This window comes from Lissotriton helveticus, chromosome 12, assembly GCF_964261635.1.
Source record: "Lissotriton helveticus chromosome 12, aLisHel1.1, whole genome shotgun sequence".
Classification (NCBI taxonomy): Eukaryota; Metazoa; Chordata; class Amphibia; order Caudata; family Salamandridae; genus Lissotriton; species Lissotriton helveticus.
The window spans coordinates 845,565,010-845,574,714 of NC_136073.1; positions in this window are offsets into that span (position 1 = coordinate 845,565,010).

The following is a 9,705-nucleotide window of genomic DNA, read 5'->3' on the forward strand; positions in this document are numbered from 1 at the left end:
GAAACCTCCATGAATTAAAAGAACGATGTTGGGGGTCTGGGGATGTAGCAGAAGATGCCGGTATTGCTAGAAATGGATGCCTGCAGCCTCTTGGCACAGCACATCAGGAGCGGCACAGCTGGCCTAGTGGGAGCTGGTTCCCATCATTACACCAATCATCAGACTAATAGCCTCACAGTCACAGCCAAGCTTGCAGAATCATAGCAGAGGCGGTCGCTAAGAAACAGCCCCGCAAGACTTGCCACTAATCGTCCCCTGTGCAAAAATGAGGACCTTTTAACAGAGATAACCACGGCTGGCTTGGAGCCTTCCTTCCATGTCTCCAAGCACCGGCTCCAGTGAAAGACACCCCAGCCTAGGCTCCTGGAGGTTTCAGCATATTGAGTGGCCTAGTACAGTGGTCTGAAGTAAACACAAAAAAACTAAGCCCCCATCTGTTAACTAAACCGCTTTGTCTAAAAAGAGTCCCAAGAGTGAATGGGTTTTGTGAGGGAACTTTTGTTTCATCTCCAGAGAGGATCAAGGATCCCTTATGAGAAAAGTAAATGATAAATTGCTCCCAAACCTCCCCTACCATCAGGGGAGACACACCTTAAATAGGGGTAAAAAATGGGTGAACATAGGGACTTCAGTTTGCCCCCAAGAGAGACCATCCCCCAGCACAGAAGAGGGGATTAAATGGACATAGAAGCTGCGAACACACTCGACAACTACTACTCGGTTCTTAGAGGTGGCTTGCTGTAGAGCTGTGTAGCAAACATCTGGTCAGTCACTTGGTCTCAAGGCCGGAACAGAAATAAGCTACATACTGACTGATCAGAGAGAAGCATCTCAGTTAACCATTTCACAAGCATGTCGAACTTCCAGAAAGAGGGTTCAAACTCCAGTCTAAACCCCAGTCAGGCGAGCAACGCCCATTGGGCTCAAAGGGCTTCAGCCCCCCCCGTGGGTTTCAGCCTGGGCTGAGACAGCTCCCCGGGCTGGCGACAATCTTATTGCAGCCGCACCCGAGTACTTCACAGGTCTTTAAAAGGCCATTTACGTGTTAACAATGCTTTGTTGTTTTTTCACCCCTTCATCTCCACTCTGCCTATTGCTGGAAGAATTGCCCCCCCCCTGAAATTTTTAGTAGCCCCCCCAAAAAAATCTGTTTCTAGTTGCACCTCTGACACCAGCACCCACCATAGCCCTTTTACCACCACCAGATAAACAAGGAACACATTCCTAGGAGATCTGTTGTAGGGGCTAAACTGTCTTCTCTTGAACTGTGAGACCTGAACCAATATTTCACCTTCTCCACTTGTTACAACTTGTAGGATTCTGCCTAAATCACAGCATTATTCTACATAGGCATCAGTTCTCTTTTCAGACATGGGTCCCTTGCTCACTTTGCCACTGGATTCAAGCTAGCCTGGCTGATGACGGCTGATTAGCCAGAAACCGGTCCCAGGATGCTTGTTTCCGGTCCAGGGAAGACATGGCTTGGCAGTTCGGGCTGGACTGTTCCCATGAGGCGCATGGTCAGACTGATTTGCATATGGCCATGTCTGAACTGGGGTGGCAGAGTGAGCTAAATAATGATGATGGATTAAACCCAGAGCAGTTGACTGGGGGTGAGTACTTGCAATGTTTAACACTCCGTCCATCATCCCCTTTAGATCAGTTCTCTTTTCAGCCAATACTTGGCGTGAATACGTAGAAATATATGTCGTATTTTGATGCATCACTTTAGCCTGGAAACAATTCTATGGCAATGTGGTGTGTCCTATGCTTAAACACCGCTAGAAAAACAGACATTTGAGGTGAGCAGATTCAGAGAGTCACTGGTGCTGTAGGGTGCACCCAGTGCTTTAAGTGGGATGGAAAAACTGGGGGGTCTCTCAAACGGGCATGGCCAATGTAATTAAGACAAAAAGGAAGGGTGTGGGACCCAATATACCCTTGCGGGCTTGGGCAGACTTAGAAACTTCAATAAAATGCCAGCAAGGGATTTTACTTAAAAATGTTTGTCGCAGATAGCAGATTTTCAATTTAATGCATATGTTTATCTGTTCCAACCTAAATGGTATCTGAAAAATTATTTATGAGTCTAGTTTTTAGACAGAGAAGAACATGAAAAGAAAGCAAGCAGCACGGAAAAACTATTGTATCAAAAATATTTCTTTTATATATTTCAAATAGAAATTCATAGGGTACAAATTAACAGTGAAGAACTGATCATAATGCTTTCAAATGAGTGAGAAACTTAAGACTCATTCCTACAGATCATTTGAATAAAAAGTCCAAACCTGTGCAAATAAAAAACAAATGACTCTTATTTATCTAAAATAAAGATCACTTGTGTAATGAAAAGCAGATGTAGTAATGGACTCAGTAGTCGACGTTTCGGTCTTGACGGTATAACTCTTTCAAACCTTCCTCAGGACAGAAAAATATTTGCATGTAGCTGTAACCCCCTACAAAGACATAATTTAAAATTACTTATATGCCACAATAACTTTTTTAGTTTTTTCTTTCATTTCAAAGAACAAGTGTGCAATTTACAACCAACATATCTCTATTGGTCTAATGTTCAATCTATTTCTTTGTATAAACAGCCAGGATATATCCTTTTCTAATGGATGACTACCTGACCAGTGAGATAATTACAACCTAATTTACAAATCTTGGTTCAATCCCCCAATTTGTCAGCTTACTTTTTGTGATTTATCCTGATGAAACTTCAGGCATTAATGAGGTCTTTATAGTTTTTGACAATGATCTTAATGATCTGAAGTAAGAGAAAACAGTATCAGAGAAATGTGTCATTTGGTAAAGGCATTTATTGCCTCAGCTGTTATTTCACGGATGTTTACCCGAGTAATCCGAATTTCTTGAGCTGATTGATGCTCTAAATTGTTCTTTTTGTCACGAGCAGTCGTGTATCTTACTCCTTTTAGTTTGTTGACCTTCGTTACTTTGGCCAGTCTGTAAAGATTGAATTTAAAGTGTTCTTTGAATCAACTTATCTATTTTTTTCTCTTCTCCAGTATTAGACATGAATGCTGTTAAATGTTTCCATGGTCTCACATGTGAAATGTTTAAATAACTTGTGTTAAAAGACACATGGGTTATTCATAGATTTAAACATGAAAGTTACACCAAATATATTGTTTGTAAGACCATCATAAAGTGATCTAGGCGCTTGTCAAGTATGTAATTTCTCAAAGTAACATAGAATTCAATTTCACCCCTTAGATATGTTCATGGCCGCAATGTGGTCCTAACCGCAATATAATACACCCATGTTACACAGTGTAAGAGACGACCATGGGCAGTTTATTCATGGCTTCTGATCTAGAACCGAGTGAGGCGAAGCCATGGTGTTAGAAAATAATCGGCCGCGGTGAGTTTTTAAACAGACCGCTGTGTATTTAAGTTCAAATAACCTGGAAGCAGATCAAATGTCTCGTCTAAATTCAAGAATATTAAATTGTTTGTGACCGCAGTATTACATATAAGTACTGCCTCCTGGTATGGTGGACGTTTGCAGCAGTATACATTTATTGGCAAATTTACTGTTGTTAACACAGACGGTTGCCGATGCCTTCCGCTCGATATTTATAACACCCCACTATGGCATGTATACATTTATTGGCAAATTTACTGTTGTTAACACAGACGGTTGCCGATGCCTTCCGCTCGATATTTATACCACCCCACTATGGCATGGATGGTTATATTTTTCTGTCCTGAGGAAGGCCTGAAAAAGTTATACCATACAAGACCGAAACGTTGACTACTGAGTCCATTACTACATCTGCTTTTCATTACACAAGTGATCTTTATTTTAGATAAATAAGAGTCATTTGTTTTTATGTGCACAGGCTTGGTCTTTTTATTCAAATGATCTGTAGGAATGAGTCTTAAGTTTCTCACTCATTTGAAATCATTATGATCAGTTCTGCACTGTTATTTTGTACCCTATGAATTTCTGTTTGAAACATAAAAGAAATATTTTTGATACAATAGTTATCCCGTGCTGCTTGCTTTCTTTTCATGTTCTTCTCTGTCTAAAAACTACACTCATAAAGAATTTTTCAGATACCATTTAGGTTGGAACAGATAAACATATGCATTAAATTGAAAATCTGCTATCTGCGACGAATATTTTTAAGTAAAATCCCTTGCTGGCACTTTTTTGAAGTTTCAATGTAATTAAGGGCGTGGCTTAAAAACATGTAAGCGAAAAATCTGTGCTTAGCACAGTGTGCCCTCGACTGTTATTTTGCTGCTTCTGTCATTGCATTCAGATATATAATACAACAAGTAACATTACACCTACAGCAAGCCAAAAGTATTGGCTTTGTCAATGATTGTTAGTTGCAAAAGCACCAACAATGACTTCATTGAATATAATATGACAATCCTTCAGTTCCGAAATGATGAGACTGTGAAAGAACTAGAACCAGTCTCCTTGAAGTTACCTCAAAGGCAGTGAAGGGTGGCACCGCTGCAGAGTTAAGATTTATTTTTCACCTGAAGGGTGATGGAAAAACGGAGAGCCCGATAGGGACCCGTCTCAGCACCTGCTTTTTAGAACTGCTGGTGCTCAGCTCCGGCGGGACCTAGCCCAATTAAAGCCCTGGGTGCCACATAAAAAAGAGCTGCTCTCTAGATAAACTTGGGAACTACCCAGTTACCGGGGATAGATAGATAGATAGATAGATAGATAGATAGATAGATAGATAGATAGATAGATAGATAGATAGATAGATAGATAGATAGATAGACAGACAGACAGATGGACAGATGGATAGATGGATAGATGGATAGACAGACAGATAGGCGGCTGGATAGAAGGATGGATAGATAGATAGATAGATAGATAGATAGATAGATAGATAGATAGATAGATAGATAGATAGATAGACAGACAGACAGATGGACAGACAGATGGACAGGTGGATAGATGGATAGATAGATAGACAGACAGATAGGCGGCTGGATAGAAGGATGGATAGATAGATAGATAGATAGATAGATAGATAGATAGATAGATAGATAGATAGATAGATAGATAGATAGATAGATAGATAGATAGATAGATAGATAGATAGATAGATAGACGGCTGGATAGAAGGATGGATAGATAATGCGACCAGTCCCCTTTTGAGGGTTAAGATGCAAGCAAATAGTCTGTCCACTGAACCACCCAACTGCAACAAATATATGGTCAACCCTGAGGTTTCCAAAAAACATGCAACACAATATCTCAGACGTCAAAAATGAACACGCCTGTTCTCTCCTCCTGCTGCTTGTTTCCCTAAAAATAAAGGAAGCGAAGGGCAGAAATGGAGCCGATCTCTGCTCCCCCTCTTTGATCCCGTCCCGCCAGGCGGAGGGGTGCGGCTGGGGGGCCCGGGGTTCGCTTCGCACGTAGAAGCGGCGGGGCCCCTGGAGAGAAAGTGTCGGAGAGCAAGTATTTGCATCCCGCCTCCTGATGGACTGACTCCCCTGCACCGCCAGCGAGCGCTTTCCTGGCGTAAGTGATGCAACAGCTGCGCGTGGAGCAAATCCCGCGTGCCTGCCGCCTGGAATCCAGGAAACGGGGAGAGATTCTTACAATCAGGCCGCGCGCCAGGCCATTCAGCAGACTTCAGAATAAGAGCCTCGCGCCAAGGCGGCGGCGGCGGCGGAGGCCGCGCCCCCTGGCGCGCGGGGCGGCGGCGGCCATGTTTGTGCGTCAGGAGGCAAGGGCAGAGAGGTGCTGACCTATTCCTGGCCTGTAGGAGGACAGCAGGCTATGAGCATCAAGTGGACCCTGGAAAAGGGGCAGGGATGTTAAACTGCCCAGGACCGGCATTGACACCCATGTGTCGTGCCGAATTACCCCAGGCATGCCTGCAGAAGGGCAGCCTTGTCTGTGTCAGTCAGAAAAGGGCAGAGGTGCTGAACTACCCTAGGCCCAAAGGAGCAGCCATGTCTGTGTCAGGTGTAAAAGGGCAGAGGTGCTAAACTATGCCTGCCTTGTAGAAGGACAGCCATGTCTGTCAGGTGGAAAGGGGCACATTTGTTGAACTACCCCATAGGAGGCCAGCCAGGTCTGGGTGAGGTGGAAAAGGGCAGATGTGCTGAACTACCCCAGGCCTAAAGGGCAGCCATGTCTGTGTCAGGTGGAAAAGGGCAGAGGTGCTTAACTATGCCTGCCTTGTAGAAGGAGTATCCATGTCTGTGTCAGGTGGAAAGGGGCAGAGGTGCTAAACTATGCCTGCCCTGTAGAAGGACAGCCATGTCTGTGTCAGGTGGAAAAGGGCAGCGGTGCTGAACAATACCAGGTGCAAAGGACAGCCATGTCTGTGTCATGTGGAAAGGGGCAAATTTGTTGAACTACCCATAGAAGGCCAGCCATGTCTGCATCAGGTGGAAAAGGGCAGATGTGCTGAACTACCCCAGGCCTAAAGGAGCAGTCATGTCTGTGTCAGGTGGAAAGGGGCAGAGGTGCTAAACTATGCCTGCCTTGTAGAAGGACAGCCATGTCTGTGTCAGGTGTAAAAGGGCAGCGGTGCTGAACAATACCAGATGCAAAGGACAGCCTTGTCTGTGTCGTGTGGAAAGGGGCAAATTTGTTGAACTACCCCATAGGAAGCTAGTCATGTCTGCGTCAGGTGGAAAGGGGCAGAGGTGCTGAATTATCCATGCCCAGAACGACAACAGTCACGTCTGTGGCAAGGGGCAGCGGTGCTGAACTACCAAACTACGCCTGGAAGGGGGCAGGGGTGATGAACTACCGCAGGACTTTAAGTGGGATGAAAAAACTAGGGGGCTCTCAAAGGGGTGTGGTCAATGTAATTAAGGGTGTAGCTTAAAACACGTTAACAAAAAATCTGTGTTTAGCACAGTGTGCCGCCCGACTTGTATTTTGCTGTTCCAGTCATTGCGTCCAGATATATGATACAACAAGGCACATCATACCTACAAGTCAGGACTATTGGCTTTGTCAATGGTTGTTAGTTGCATAAGATAAATAATCAGCAACTATGGTTTGTATATAATATTGAAAAAACTTCCACTTAAAGCCCTGGTGACACCACGACAATGTTGCTTGCTGCTCCTGAGTTTCAAAAAGAGAAGGGAAATCCAGAGAGAAAATGACTCTCTTTAAAGGATTTCCTTTCCTATACAACGCTCACCACGCGCACATCGATGTGCCTACTGTCACTGCACTCCGTAAAAAAAAAAACGGACCGCCGGTGTCAGGGCACAAAACAGAGCCCGATAGAGAACCGTTTCGAGGCCCCCTTAAATCAACTGCTGGTGCTCAGACCCGGTGAGACCCGGTCCACTTAAAGCCCTGAACTACCCCAGTCCAGCAAAAGGTCATCCATGCCTGCATCAGGTGCAAAGGGAAAGAGGTGCTGAACTACCCCTGCCCTGTAGGAGGCTACGTCTGAGTCCGAAGGATGGTTGCGAGCAGGTGATAGGGCCCTAATCTGGCAAGAAGGCAACCAGAACCAGGTGGACAAACAGTGTCCCACCCAAGCAAAGAGTCAGCCATTTCTGCATCAGATAGAAAGGCGCAGGCAAGGAGAATGACTATAGTCCTAAAGAAGGACAAACATGTGTACGTAAAGAGCAATAGTACCGCAGATTGACATCAGACCTGAAGAGTTGTCGCCATGCCTGTGTCAGGCATCATCACCAAAAGGAATGGTTGGTCTCTGGTACCACCCTAGCCCCACAGCGTGGTGGTCCTATCTGTGTCAGGGAAAGTGAGCAATGAGAGAAGGAAGCATCTTTTTCGACAATAATATATAATATAACTGGGAGAAGTGGGAGTGAGCGAGGGGGTGGCATTTGTTCAGCAGGGGGTCAGGATGCCAGATGTGAGTCTTGTTTGTCACCACGTATAATTTGAAGGGAAACATGGTCTCTTCTGCAAACATGTAGTTTCTGAAACAGCATGTGAGTATCCTCTGTATACTTACGGAATCTCCATCCAGATGTTAGTATTGTCTGCATACCTATAGAACCTGAAGCCAGGTTCATGAAGTTTCTGAAGCAAGAAGTGAGCTATCATCTGTGTGCCAGTAGAATCGGAAGCCAGATGTAGTGTTAGCTGTGTATGTATAGAATTTAAAGCCAGATGTGTGTCTTTCGTACATGCATATAGATTTTGAAACCTGACGTGAGTGTTGTATGTGTACTTATAAAATCCAAATCCAGATGCGGGTATCGTCTGCATACATGTAGAATCTGTAGCCAGATGTGGGTTTTGTCTGCATACATATAGATTTTGATTTGCGATGGGGGGCTCGCCTGCATACTTGTAGAATGTGGAGCCAGGTGCGAGTGCTGTCTACATACAGGTAAAATCTAAAGTCAGATGTTGGTCTTGTATGTGCACCAGTAGAGTCTGAAGCCAGATGTTAGTATTGTCTGCATACCTACGGCATCCAAAGCCAGATGCTAGTAGTGTCTGCATACCTATAGAATCCCAAGCCAGATGTTAATATTGTCTGTGTTCAGGTGAAATCTAAAAGCCATATGTGGGTCTTGTTTGCGTACCTATAGAATCTGAAGCCAGATGTTATTGTCAGTTTCATACATGTAGAATCTATAGAAAGATGTGGTTCTCGTCATAGTACACCCGGAATTTGAACAAGATGTAGCAATTGGAGGGGAACCAGGTGAAGATAGAGAAGAGTCATAGGGTGCACCACCACATCAGGCCCCAGTGACTCTTGTTTGGATTGTGCAGCACAGATGTCCTTGGTTAAATCATTTGTGCGCACAGTTACTATGGCTGGGTCTTGGGTTTAAGGGTCTCTGTAGATCAGAGGGTCTCAGCTTTTGTAGGTTCTGCAGCTTGTTTTAAAACGAGTTGAACAGTGTAAGCATGTATGGGTTGTGTGGCTCACACAGCCTCATTGTGAATAAGTGTTGCATCTCAAGGATTTGTGTGTCTGTCTTGTGGCAAAGGTCTCTGATTTGAATATGTGGTGTGCTGAAACGGTCTCATTTTAATGGTGTTGTTTTCCTTATGTTGTCGGTCTATGCATTTCTAGAAGGCTGTAGGTTTGTGTAGGTGCTGCGGTGGAGATGGTCTCTGCTTCTGTGGACGGTACTGGTCCGCAGGTCTTGTTTGTGTGTTTTTTTTCCTCTTTTGAGTGTTGCTGCTCACATAGCTCATTTTGTGTACTACAGTGTATACGTTTAGAAAATGCTCCCCCCACATACCTCAATAAATAGTATTTATTCCCTGCCTGCTAATTTATCAATACATTGACACCTTCACAGTTCATCAATCATGATAAGGTTATTTGGTAAGAGCAAAAGCGCGGAGATACCCCTTCGGGGGTTGAGTCCTGCGCTATAGAAGCAAATAAATTAATTAATAAATAAATAAATGAAAGGCTGCTAAGTCTACAGGGCTTTCCTCTGCAGAACAGCCCTTCCTGTTCCTTCCCTTTAAATCTACGCCTCTCTCCTGACCTCATCTTTCCACAGCTGTACAAAGACAGGCTGCAGTGCGTTCACGCTGTCAGCTGTCAGTCACTCGCCACACGGCCTACCCAATGCACTGCGTGGAGCTCTGTGCAGTCTTGGCTGAGAACCAGGCCTTTCCAACCTCTGGAGGTGGAGGGAACCGAGTGCCTTGTCAGCTCCATCTGCAGGGGTGACATAATCCGACTGGCCATCAAAGCCTTGGCTCGTTGTGCCCTC